Below are 12,003 nucleotides of genomic sequence, written 5' to 3'. Positions count from 1 at the left end.
GGGACATGAAATACATCGGACATGTATTTCTTTTTCCCATCCTGCATAGACAAAGGAATTTTTCCAATCTGCACAATAGGATGTGCAGTATCATCACCAGTCTCCACAAATCCTGGTTTTTCCATTTTCCTTGCATCCTCCATCCATTCTGCATGACCTATCATGTGGTTTGATGCACTTGAGTCAACATACCATACATCATTGCTTTCTTCTGCACTTGTCATAGAATTGTTCATGTGCTGCACCATAAACAAATGCTCATTTCTGTCATCACCCTGTCTACTAGAAGATGCATAATTTCCTTGTTGCAGTTTTCCATTCATGATGTCATTCTGCTTTTTATAGCAATCTTTAGCCATATGACCCATTTTACTACAATAGTAGCATTCAACATTACTGTTTGCATTTTGGCCTCTTTGCCATCCACCACGACCTCTTTGGCTCCCCCTGCCTCTAGAGTTACCACATCCTCCTCCATAGGACTCGTTTTCTTGAGTTTGCTGCATATTCTGATTTCTACCACTGCCTCCAGATCGGCCTCCTCTACCTCTGCCTCTACCTCTTCCAGCATTTGAGTAGAAGACAACTTCTTTTGAAGTTCCTCCTGAAGAAGATTCACCACCATTTCTCTGCTCCTCAGAAATTAGAAGAGCAATCAACTCCTCAAAATCAGGAAATCTTTCACGAACGGAAATGGATGTTTGAAACTGTGCATAATCCTTTCCTAGACCATTCAAGGTCACAGAAACTAAATCATCAACTTCCATTGGCGACCCAATGGAAGCAAGTGCATCTGCAATCTTCTTCACCTTCATGTGGTAGTCATTGATGCTCATATTTTCTCTTTGCACATTATGCAACTCTTGCTTGAGCTGCATTTTCCTGGCTTGCATATTTGTGCTATACATTTTTGACAAAGTATCCCATGTCTCCTTTGGCGTACTTGCATCCTGAATATGCACAATCATAGAGTCTGAAATACTGATAGACAGCCAGTACATAACTTTTCTGGCTCTCTCATGCCATGCTTTAAATGCCTGCATTTGCTGTTGATTGGGAACATCAAGAAGAACTGGTTCTTCTTCATTTCCTGCAACAAATTCCCAATATCCTTTTCCCATAAGGAAATTCGTCGTTCTAAACTTCCATGCTTGGAAGTTGTTCTTGTCAAGCTTTTCAGTGAATCTGTGAAAGAGAATCAGACGCCATTACAGAACACTGCAAAAAATTCTGTCACTGCAAAGAACACAACTTCAGCCTCACAAGGGCTAATCTGCAAAACTGATGAAAGTGGTATTTGACCACACAGTCACTTCCTAGTGACGATTTTGCATCAACAGGCAACAGGGATGATTCTGTAACTTCCAATGTCTCTGCGCACAGGCATACGATGCAATTTCTACAGTGACTTTTCACCGACCTGTAGAACAGTGGTCGCACAGCATAAAACTGGGTCTTTTCCTGAGTGCATGCAGAAAACTTCCGCCTCCAAAACAGGCCCCGAAATGGCCTCAAATCAAAAAAACAGGGTCACCAAGGGCTAAAGCCCTTACTCGCAGCATATACTTCCCTCTTGCTTCACCGCGAAGGGCGTCTCAACCTGAGACAATGCACTCTTGCAATTTCCAGCTGTGCTACCTGCAGAGATCTGCTCCCAAAACAGAAAATGAAAGCAACACTGCTCCTCTTACCAGAACACCGCGAGCTTGGCTTGCTTTCTTGAGCTCCTTACCACGAACAAGGCTCTGATACCATGTCAAGATTGTGGGAGAGAAGGAAGGAGTCTCACTTGTAGCTTTCTTGCTTGCACAATGGGGGAATACACACAAAGGTGGAGGCTGAAAACAGTTTTCCTCTTCTTAGTTGTATAAGCCAAAAAGAACTCAAGTACATAGAAATAGAAGAACCCTATATATGGGTCTCAAACCAAACTCAACTAACTAAGGTGGCATACTAACTGAGCTACGAACTAGAGTAGATAAGGATAGCTGTCATCTAGCTATTATTCGTGGGCGGTGTACCAACCGTATCTGCAAATTGACAAGTCGGTGACATAAATGCACAATGGTCACCCTGGCATATCACGAGTGGAGCTCGATATCTCAACACAGGGATCTCCCAGATCACTCCTTCTTCTTCTTCTAGTTCAAAGTGCAGTTTTCAGCCTGTCAAGAGCAATCGTGACGCGCGCGATTTTGTCAATCTTTTTTTTTGGTGAAAAATCTCATAACTGGCTAAAAAAGCAAATTGCTTTTTTCATGTTATCCTAATCTAGGAGTTTTTCTAACTTTTTCAAATTTTTACAATAAATTATATCAAAACTAGGCTAAATTTATCTAAAAATCTAGTATTTTTGGATAATCCATGCAACAGACACTAGCACTAATGTCTCATATCACATTGACTCTCTACATTAATAAGAAAATTGAATGATGGTGCACTCTAGAGTTTTTCACACCGTGTCCGCGTAATGGTACGACATCGTAGAATAGATCCACAAATGGAGTCCAACGAATTTCAATGGATTCACACGCATGGAGCCACATTCACTCTACCTTTCCAGGCTTTGCACGAGAGCCAAGGAATCTTCAACTCAGTCTTGCTATGGATTGCGTGAACCCATTCGGTCTCCACTCAACATCTTACAATGTGTGGCATGTAGTCCTTGTTAACATCATATTGGGGAATATGGAAATTCTATCACTGCAAAGAATACAACTTCAGCTTTCTATGAAGAAAGAACATCATATTGGGGAATATGGAAATTTCCCATAAGTTTGGGACACGTGGTCAAATCTTTGGATTTGTCATAACTTGAACACTATAACTCCAAATCAAGCACTCTATATCTCAATAGATTCTATTTTTCAAGCACTTTCCAATGATAGGTAAAATCTTATGGTTTTGAAAAAATTATGGGCATGTTATCCGGGTGCCATCTTTTTAGTATTCAAAAAATGGGAATTGGGAGATTCCCAAACTCACTAATATTGTGTTAAAGGACACTTGATCCTTAGCTTGCTCATTCCTGGCTGCTACAAAGTCAAGAATATGGACGTCTATCTCTGTCCATTAGTCGATGAGCTTAAGATTTTATGGGAGGAGGGGGTCACCGTGGAAGATATGAGCAAGCACGATGGTTGATGGTCCACCAATATACGAGCCATTCTCATGTGGACCATGCATGAATTTCTGGGATTCGAGGAGTGCTCATGTAAGTAGGCTTCCGTTCTCGTTGGTCATATCTATGATAGCTTGTTCAAGATTATATTCATAGAATAGAGGTGTTGGGACAGGTCTGTGTAGGCTACAGTTAGACTCCTGAAGGTCATGAATCATGAAGAATATGATATATCAAGGGCATGCCGCTTTCTTGCTGGAGTGTCATGAACTAAGGAAAGGTTTTCTTAGATGACCTCCAGCACAAATGAATGCCCAAAGTTGGTATGAGTTGAAAATGGTCCACATGGAGTCGCATCCAAACGGAATGCGACGGTTTTCGATTTTCTACGAGTTACCGTATTGGTGCTAGATCCAATGCATATTTTCAAGAATGTGAGCAGCTTACTATGGGACCACATCATAGAAAATAGAGACACTGCAGGGGCACAAATGGATTTAAAGGAGATAGGCAAGATGGAAACTCTTTGGTCGTATTCGAGTGCTAATGGTCACTTGTAACTACCTTGCACTCCTTGGCTGTTCTCCACTAAAGAATAACACATTGTGAAGCAAATTATCAGGTCGAGTGCTAATGGTCACTTATAACTACCTTGCACTCCTTGGCTTTTCTCCATGATTGGCATAAGATATGTCAAGTTTGTACCATGAATGGATTGTAAGTGACCTCCATATTTTGCTATTTGGCGTGAAGTCGTTGTTCGTAATGCTTCTTCATTTGTGACAATTTGTACTATTGATCGCAATTGCAGGATGCCTTACTCCAGAAATACGCTGAGCGATTTACAAGTTGTTAAATTTAGTGCGATGGATTTCACAGAAGGAGATCAAGACATCATCTATTGAATCTACAAGGCGGGGAGTAGTGGAGACGATATGTCTCTTTGAGAAGTACCTGTCCACCAGTATGCTCATGATACAAACTCACCTCTTGGTGCATCTTGTAGATGAAGTGGAGATTGATGGATCTGTCCATACGCGATGGATGTTCTTCTTGGAGCACTTCATGAAAACCATGAAAGGCTTTGTGCGACAACGAGCTCGGTCAGAAGGTAGCATGGCTAAAGGTTGGTTGGTGTTTGAGGCGTTAGTGCATATTTCACAGTGGCTACCAACAGTGGATTCAGATAACAGTATGCTATGGTCGCTGAAGGACGATGATAGACTGATTGGAGATGTGGTGGTTGGAAATGGGGTAGAAAAAGGATGGATGCTGCAATGGAGGGCAAAGTGAATCGTTTTTTTATGTTACACAATGCCTCTATGGAGATGTGGCTCACTAGGTACGAGTAAGCCACGAAAGATCGAAAAGAAGTGCGATCCAAATTTCGACGTAGTATGCGCCACCGACCGATTCAATATCCCGAGGGCATGGAGGAGATGCCACGGTTTATGTCTATGTGATGATTGCATTGTCGCAGCCTCTCGTGATGGGGTGGAGGTCTCTACTGTGAGGAGTGAAAATTCTCGAGGGGGTGTTGTTCAAAGGTAACTACATGTTTTATAAGCTATCGTATCTAGATTTTATATATGACAACTAATTAATTATTTCAATGTACAATATAAAATACACAGTGCGACATGGTCATGTGGACGACATTTTCGCATGGAGCATATCAATAAAATGCCCTCCACAATGGATTGTGGTGTCATGGCAAAGTTCGAGCAAGAGAGCTGAAGGCGAGCCACAGGATCTAAACATTGTTATACAAGAGATGGAGTATTTTGAAAACTTGCATAATATTATCATGGTGAATTATTGTAGCTTCTCCATGATCCTATTCAATGTGCAACGGTTCAAAGTGGTACCAAAAGGAGTCGGGGAAACTGTTCGACGAGGTCCATCTGGATTTCTCGAAATAGATTCCGAAAAAAGATGGACCGATTTGTGCAACACGTTTGTATTATTAGCCCATTGTGAACAAATGTATAAACTCATATTTCTTAAAATTTTATTACGACATGGTATATGTCACAAATGTTAAATCTCTCTTATATGTGATTTTGAATATGTAATTTTCTATCCAAACCCCCGAAATCCTCGATGGTGGTATGTTGTACCTTCAGCTCCCCAAAGTGTGAGAGTATATGATGAAAGTAATGTTCCCATCGTAGAATAGAGGGGTCGATATTACAAGGGGTGGAGGCTGCCCAAAGCTTTGAGCATGTAGAGGAGGCAGAATCAGGTAATAATGATAGAAAGACAGGAGGCCAAGACAACGAGATGGACTCATCCTTTTGTGGTGACCTTTCTATCGACCTTCCAGTGTATGCAGAGTTGTGTCAGGAGATTGACATGGGACCATAGGCTACATCATACTTGAAGCATTCATCTACTCAATTTGTTAATGAATCGCTTATAAGGGTACTCTATAATATATGTTTTAAGTAAGATCATTTTTTTTAGAGTTGTATTACCATGCTTTGCTTAAATCTTTATATTGATTATGCTAGCATCAATTTTTGTATGTGCTGGTGACCTTTGTGGATATTTGGACAGTACAATGAGTCAAGGGATGAGTGACGAGGAGCCACAGGAGATCTTCACACGTATGTCTCCAAATCAGATGGCTCGATTCAAAGATATGGCAGACCACGAGCTATCTCCGACACCATCAGGCCATTCCGCTTAATCTACTTTGGCACGCTCTAATGCTTTGGTTTCAAGTAGACGAGGTCGATGCTCCAGACTTGGGCTACTCCTCACTTTGGGGGATGCTACGGAGACGTGGATACATTGAGCCCGCGGTCGACTCGAGATACAAGTGCTACTCCTCGCTCTTGTGCAGGTTTGAGAAAAGGTGGCTCAGGTGGTTAATGTGGAGTTACCGACGCAGTGTCTTCTTCTCGTCGTTCTGTTAGATTTGTGTTAACTGTAGGATTTTTCATACCTGTGGAGACGTCTACTCTAGTCACTCCAGCTTTTGCTCAGCCATCTGCAGGTGGCACCCCTATGGGTGCTACTCCAAGAGATACCACCCCCGTGGGTATACCAAATGTACATGGGTCTCCTGGATATGCCCAAGAGCGCGGTTGCAAGTGGACAAGGATACATCTTAGACATACCCCAGAGGGATATAAATACCTTGTAGATGATAAGACAGAAGCCGTCATCATGAATGATGAGGGAAGGAGGGTAATGGCTCATATTAGAGAGTTTACCAACAAGTTTTTCGACACAATGTCTTGGATCATTGGAAGAACATACCAGAGGGGAGCAAGGATTGCATAGTGGCATCCTTGCATGAGGTGTTTCCGATACCCACCACAACAGATAGGTTCTTCACAGGTTGGATGATGGAGTGCATGTGTGTGTACATGTCACACAAAATATTGGATGCACTCAAGGCACTTAAGAGTGGGGCCTCAAAGCCTGAGTGGCTAGACACAGATGGTTGGCGCTAACTCAAGAAGAAGGCTACAGATTCTCCAGGACGTTGGAGACAGCAGCACGAGGCAGCGAGTGCACGAATGGAGGCATGAGTGGTCCATCATCTTGGAAGTGGCGGCTACAGGACTTATTTGGAGGACTTTGTAAGTTTTTTTTTCTCTTCTCACTTATTTATTTGCAATATCGCTTGTACTTACAATCGTATTTCTAACCGTTGTATTTTGTTTTCTTTGCAACACTCCATTACAAACCGCGATCCCACCGGCCTAGAGTCTTGATATGCAGAGAGACACGGTCTCACTGCATTGATCGATAGATTGTATGCACACGGCGGCCCAATAAGTCACTCATCTTTCTTGTCCGTAGTTACTAATTGTAATTAAAATGCATTATTGTATAGTGGATTCATGTGTAGTTGTTTCTTTTTTTGCAGAGTCCGTTTTATGCTCCTTTGCGGTGAGATGAGCTTTCGGATGGTGAGGATCTATAGCTCATGCTTGGATCCATGGAGCACAAATCCTCTTCTTTTTGGTCCTGTGATTTATATAGGCATTTTCTATACACTATGTTATTATCATCCTTTGTATCTTACCATGATTCCATGAGCACTTTCATTAAGCGATCTTGTATTTATTTTATGTATCAGTCTAGTTGTGGATTCAAGTACACTTTGCCTTCATTTTGACAACCATTGTACACCTTAATATAACCCTTTTGTATAGCCCAAATACAGCACATAGTGCTACATGTGGTAAGACAGCTTGTTGTCCTTGCTGCCCTGCCACCAAAAAAAAAAAATTGTAATTGTCGTTATTAGCATCGTAAATTTATTACACACGTCGCTATTAGCGTCATAGTTTGCATCAAAACGTCGACGCAAATAGCGACATGGATAGCGACGGTTCTATGGTGTTGCTAATACCGACGTGTTTTGTGACAACAGGGGCAATTTTTTTTGTGAACATTTTCGTCGCTTTGAACGTCGGTATGAGACTTATATCTTGTAGTGCATCCTTCTTTATTTCTCTTCCCACCTTTCAAATTCTCTCTCTTTCTGTTTTTTTATTTGCCTCCCTTCATCCTTCTTTGTTTCTTTCTCTCCCCCATCTTCCCTCCCCACTCTCACTTATTCTCTCTTTTCATTTCTCTCCCTTTTTTTCTCTATGTATTTCTCTCTTTTCCTCTCCACTCACACTTGATGTACCTCATTACAATCAAAATCAAAGATAGAAAATAAAAAACTTATCAAACAAGACATTGAAAGATCCTCTCTTCCCACCCCTCTTTGTGTCTCTCTTCCCCCTCTCCCTCTATTTTTCTATCATTTCATTCTCTCTAATTCTCTCATTGTTTCTGTTTTTCTCCCTCATTCTCTCTCGCTCTCTATTTGTTGTTCTTTCTATCTCTCTTTTTCTCCCTCTCTCTTTCTAGATCTCTCTTTTTTTTTCACTATCCTTCCTCTCTTTATCTCACCCTTTTATCTACCTCTTCCTTCACTCTCTGTTTCTTTTTCTCTCCCCCCTCTCTTTCTTTCTCTTTCTCTTTCTTTGTTGCCTCTCTCTTTGTTTCTCTCCTCCCCTCGTTGTTTCTCTCACTCGTTCTCCTCTCTCCCTCCATTTCTCTCTCTCTTCCTCTCTTTCTTTGTTACCTTTCCTCTTTTTCTCTCCCTCGCTCTCTCTTCCTCTTCCTTCCTTTTTCTCCCTCTCTCATTTCCTCTCTCTCTCTCTCTCTCTCTCTCTCTCTCTCTCTCTCTCTCTCTCTCAATGCATCTCATTACAAAGAAAAACAAACAAAAAATAATAAGAAAACACAATAACAAAGCAAGAAGAGGCAATGTGCCTACCACAAAGACCCGAGGATGGATTCTTCGTGACGTCCCTTATTTCTCCCTTGCGCACTTCTCCCTCTTCTTTATGTACGACGGAAGAAGAAGCAACGGTGGTGAGAAGCTCTCCTTCTCTCTCTTTTCTTCTTCCTCTCCCTCCCCCTCGCAAGGTGAGGATCTCTCTCGCTCTCTCTTGAAAATGTTTGCGGCAAATGTCATGCTCAAGTTTTCAACACTTTTTTTTTCTCAGATCGGTATCACTATTTGCATCGTAAATAGCCGTCACTATTTGCCCATTCCCTTGTAGTGATTAATATTTATTTCATTATCAAATCATTACTTGACTTTGTTGTTTTATTGTATCAGGTTGGTAAAAGTGTTACCTACATTATTAAAACATTGGAAATGCAAGTATCCGGCAATGTATAAAAAAAGCAACAAATTTTCAGTTGTTATATAAATGTATACATTTCATGACCAATCTACTCGAGGAGACTAACATATTAAGTCAGAAGTTTCAAGAAAATGATTGTGACATAACAATGATTGAACGAGAGATAGATGTGCTTATTAATCTTTTGAAGGATTTGTACATAATTGGTATATTTGGAAATGGTTCCAAGCACTTAAGTAGCTTCATGAAGGCCATGAACAATGGAGTGTGTTCGTGTAAGGATAAAGAATGTGTTGTACATCAACATGTCTTGTAGTTTACTTCTTTAGTGGGTAAAGAATATGTGATTACGATTGAGGAATGCAAATGGTTAGAAAAGGCATTCGTTCAAAGATTGATCTCTAACTTTGGTGAGAGGTTTCAAGATCATCACTTGTGTAATGCAACAAAGTTATTTTCCCCTAGAAACTATTCTAGGGATCCACAAGTTCGAGGTCAAGTAGTTCAACAATCTCTCTCTCAGCTTTGTGAAAATTTTGGCAAAGGAGTGAGACCTTTGATTCACTTTAAACAATGTGAAGGTGAGTTGTAAATATTTGTTTTATATCTCTTTGAGTCTTGTCCTTCAACATGACTCCCTAAAGATTGGGGACAATGTGGTGTTGAAATAGAATGGATGCAGATGTTTCCAGCTTTATATAAGTTGTGGCAGATTGTGGTGGTGGTCCCTGCAAGTTTAGCAGCTCTTGTGAAAGAGGTTTACAAAATCGAGTTAAAAGTAATGAGAGATCATGTTTGTCTCTCTATACTTTAGATATGCTCATGTTCATGTCGCTTTTTGCTCCAAAGAATATGGAAGAAGTAGATTGGAATTTAATTTTTGAGGTTTTGAAAAATATGAAGATAAGACACACCCAAGCTTTGGAGCATTCATAGGAAGTATACCAACAACACTAACTTTTTGTAATTGGAAAGAACTTGTAATCAGACTTTAACATTTTGGTGGCAGTTGCCTTATTATATCAAATCAAGTGTATCTATCCTCTTTTTTTTTGTCCTACTTGTAAAAAACTTCAAGAAGATTTTGGTCTCAATACTTGCTCTCCTCTCCTTTTGTAAGCTGATGTAGCATTGTCATTTGTGCCATAATGCTAAGGATAATAGTTGCTCTCTTTTCTAGATGCTTCAACTTTTGATTGCATAGTGTGTGATGTTTCTATTTGGCATTTATTTTTCATTGTATAAGACATTAAAAACTATTTTTGCTTCAATGTAATCTTTGATAGTTATTTCACTTTTTGTAATGTTTAATTGCATAGATGATCCAATTGTAAACCTAGTTTGCCGATGGGCCAGACTTGGTGATCTCCTTTCGGCGGCTTGCCCATGGGCCATGCCGGTTGGTCGAATGTACACCCAAGTCCTCGGGACGCGTGTGAATCGAGACACCCTTGCCTTCTCACATCTCACTCAGGAATGACTGGCCGGGATCTGCAAAATGACTAGTATTCAGCTTTATCGACGGCTTGAAGGTTACACTGGATATTACTCATCGACCTTCCACGCCAATTTTGGGAGGTTAATATCAACTAAAGCTACTAGATCATCAGATTGATTTTTGCTGTTTCATCGCAGGAATAAAGTTATTGAATACAGTAATTTAAAATCAAAAAACATAAACGGTTTGCAAGCCGGTTCTATGGTCTAGTGGTTAGGACACTGGACTCTGAATCCAGTAGCCCGAGTTCAAATCTCGGTAGAACCTTTTGTATAGATAGCTCCATAAATTCTGCGACTTTCCAATTTTTACGAATCTAGATTGTCGTACAAATACGTGCAGAGCGCAGAGCCTTTTCCTAGCTCTCTCTTGAATGTTGAATGTGTACATTAAAGCTTGAATAGAGAGTTGTGTTTTCTTTAGGTTTATCGCGCATCAAACTTTCATGCCTTCTCCCAAAAGAAATGTGAGCCATGTCCATCCTATAAATTAACTTTTTTGGCATGTTGTAGTTATAAAATTAATCAAAAGCAAAATCATAACCCTCCTTTGCTGTCACACACATAAAAACCAAAGTTATGTTGACCCCCTATTAAGGTTTCTCAAAAAGAAGTATCTCATACATTATGTAGAGAAAACTCTTTCTTCAAGGACAACCAATTCTTACCTATAAAAATATGTTTTTCATTTACATCTAGTAATATATTCTTACTCCCTTTAAGATATTACTAGTAATTAACTAAGGGAAGAGTTTGCTTGTGAAAAAACAAGATAAATGCTCTAAAACACTAAGCAATACCCTAATCCTAGTGTAAAAGAAAAAAATTCTTGCCAAAGATGATTCAATCAAACATAACATATATGTGTCCAGTTCCCTTTATTTGTTGTTGGCCTTTGGACTTTCCTAGCAACTCCCCTCTCTCTCTTGTGCAAATAGATATCACTTAACAAGGAGTGTTGGGCTTTGGACTTTCCTATCAACTCCCCTATCTCTCTCGTGTAAATAGAGATCACTTAACATTTCCTATTTCTCTTTTGCAAAAAGAGAGAATTTAACATTTGAGATAATGTACATGACATATGTTTGGTTCCCTTTCTTTTCTTTTTGGGTTTGGTTTGGGGGCCCCAAATAATGTGCATTGGGAAAGCTTGCATGTAAGTCTACCCTCTCAAGAAAAGAATGACAAGTACACAAAAGCAACATCCTTTAGATATACATGATGATATCCCTCACAATAGTTAACTACAATTACAACTTAATAAAACTCAAAAGTATCACCATTTATAAAGCACTACCCTATGGCATTGGTAAAAACAACGAAGAGTTTTAAAAGCAACAATATGCTTGGAGAAGGATTATGAAGAACAAAGATTTACTTGCAAAAGAATTTTACGTTTGGGATTTGCAACCTATAAGGCTTATGCAACTCTGCCATAGAGGGGCCTCTCATTAAGATCAAACAAGGTAGGACTACCAAAATGAGATTGATTTAGTTTGCCAAGATAAATCTGATAGACAAAACTGGAACCAAAAGTACAAGAGAATGACAAAGATCCTTAATAGGCTGACTCTAAAATTGTGCTATGGTGCCTCTTTCTTCTTATAAAAGAGAGACAATCTTCAACCGGTCAAGCTTACATGCCAATCAACCTAAAAGCCATTTAACTAGAGCATGTTCTAGCAGGGTGGATGACTGGATAGCACCCCATCATTG

At 40.0% G+C, this 12,003-nt stretch overlaps 1 non-coding gene across 1 annotated transcript; it reads left to right on the top strand.

The window, feature by feature from the left end:
* The first annotated feature begins 10,483 nt into the window (after positions 1-10,483).
* TRNAQ-CUG (transfer RNA glutamine (anticodon CUG)) lies at positions 10,484-10,555 on the top strand. Its single transcript has one exon. It is a non-coding gene; the product is annotated as a tRNA-Gln (tRNA).
* Positions 10,556-12,003: the final 1,448 nt, after the last annotated feature.

Source organism: Lygodium microphyllum, chromosome 22 (assembly GCF_053477565.2).
Source record: "Lygodium microphyllum isolate KBCC chromosome 22, Lygodium_microphyllum_v1.1.10, whole genome shotgun sequence".
NCBI classification, from domain to species: Eukaryota; Viridiplantae; Streptophyta; class Polypodiopsida; order Schizaeales; family Lygodiaceae; genus Lygodium; species Lygodium microphyllum.
Note: the sequence above shows the minus strand (reverse complement) of the source record. Positions and strands in the feature narration are given on the sequence as shown.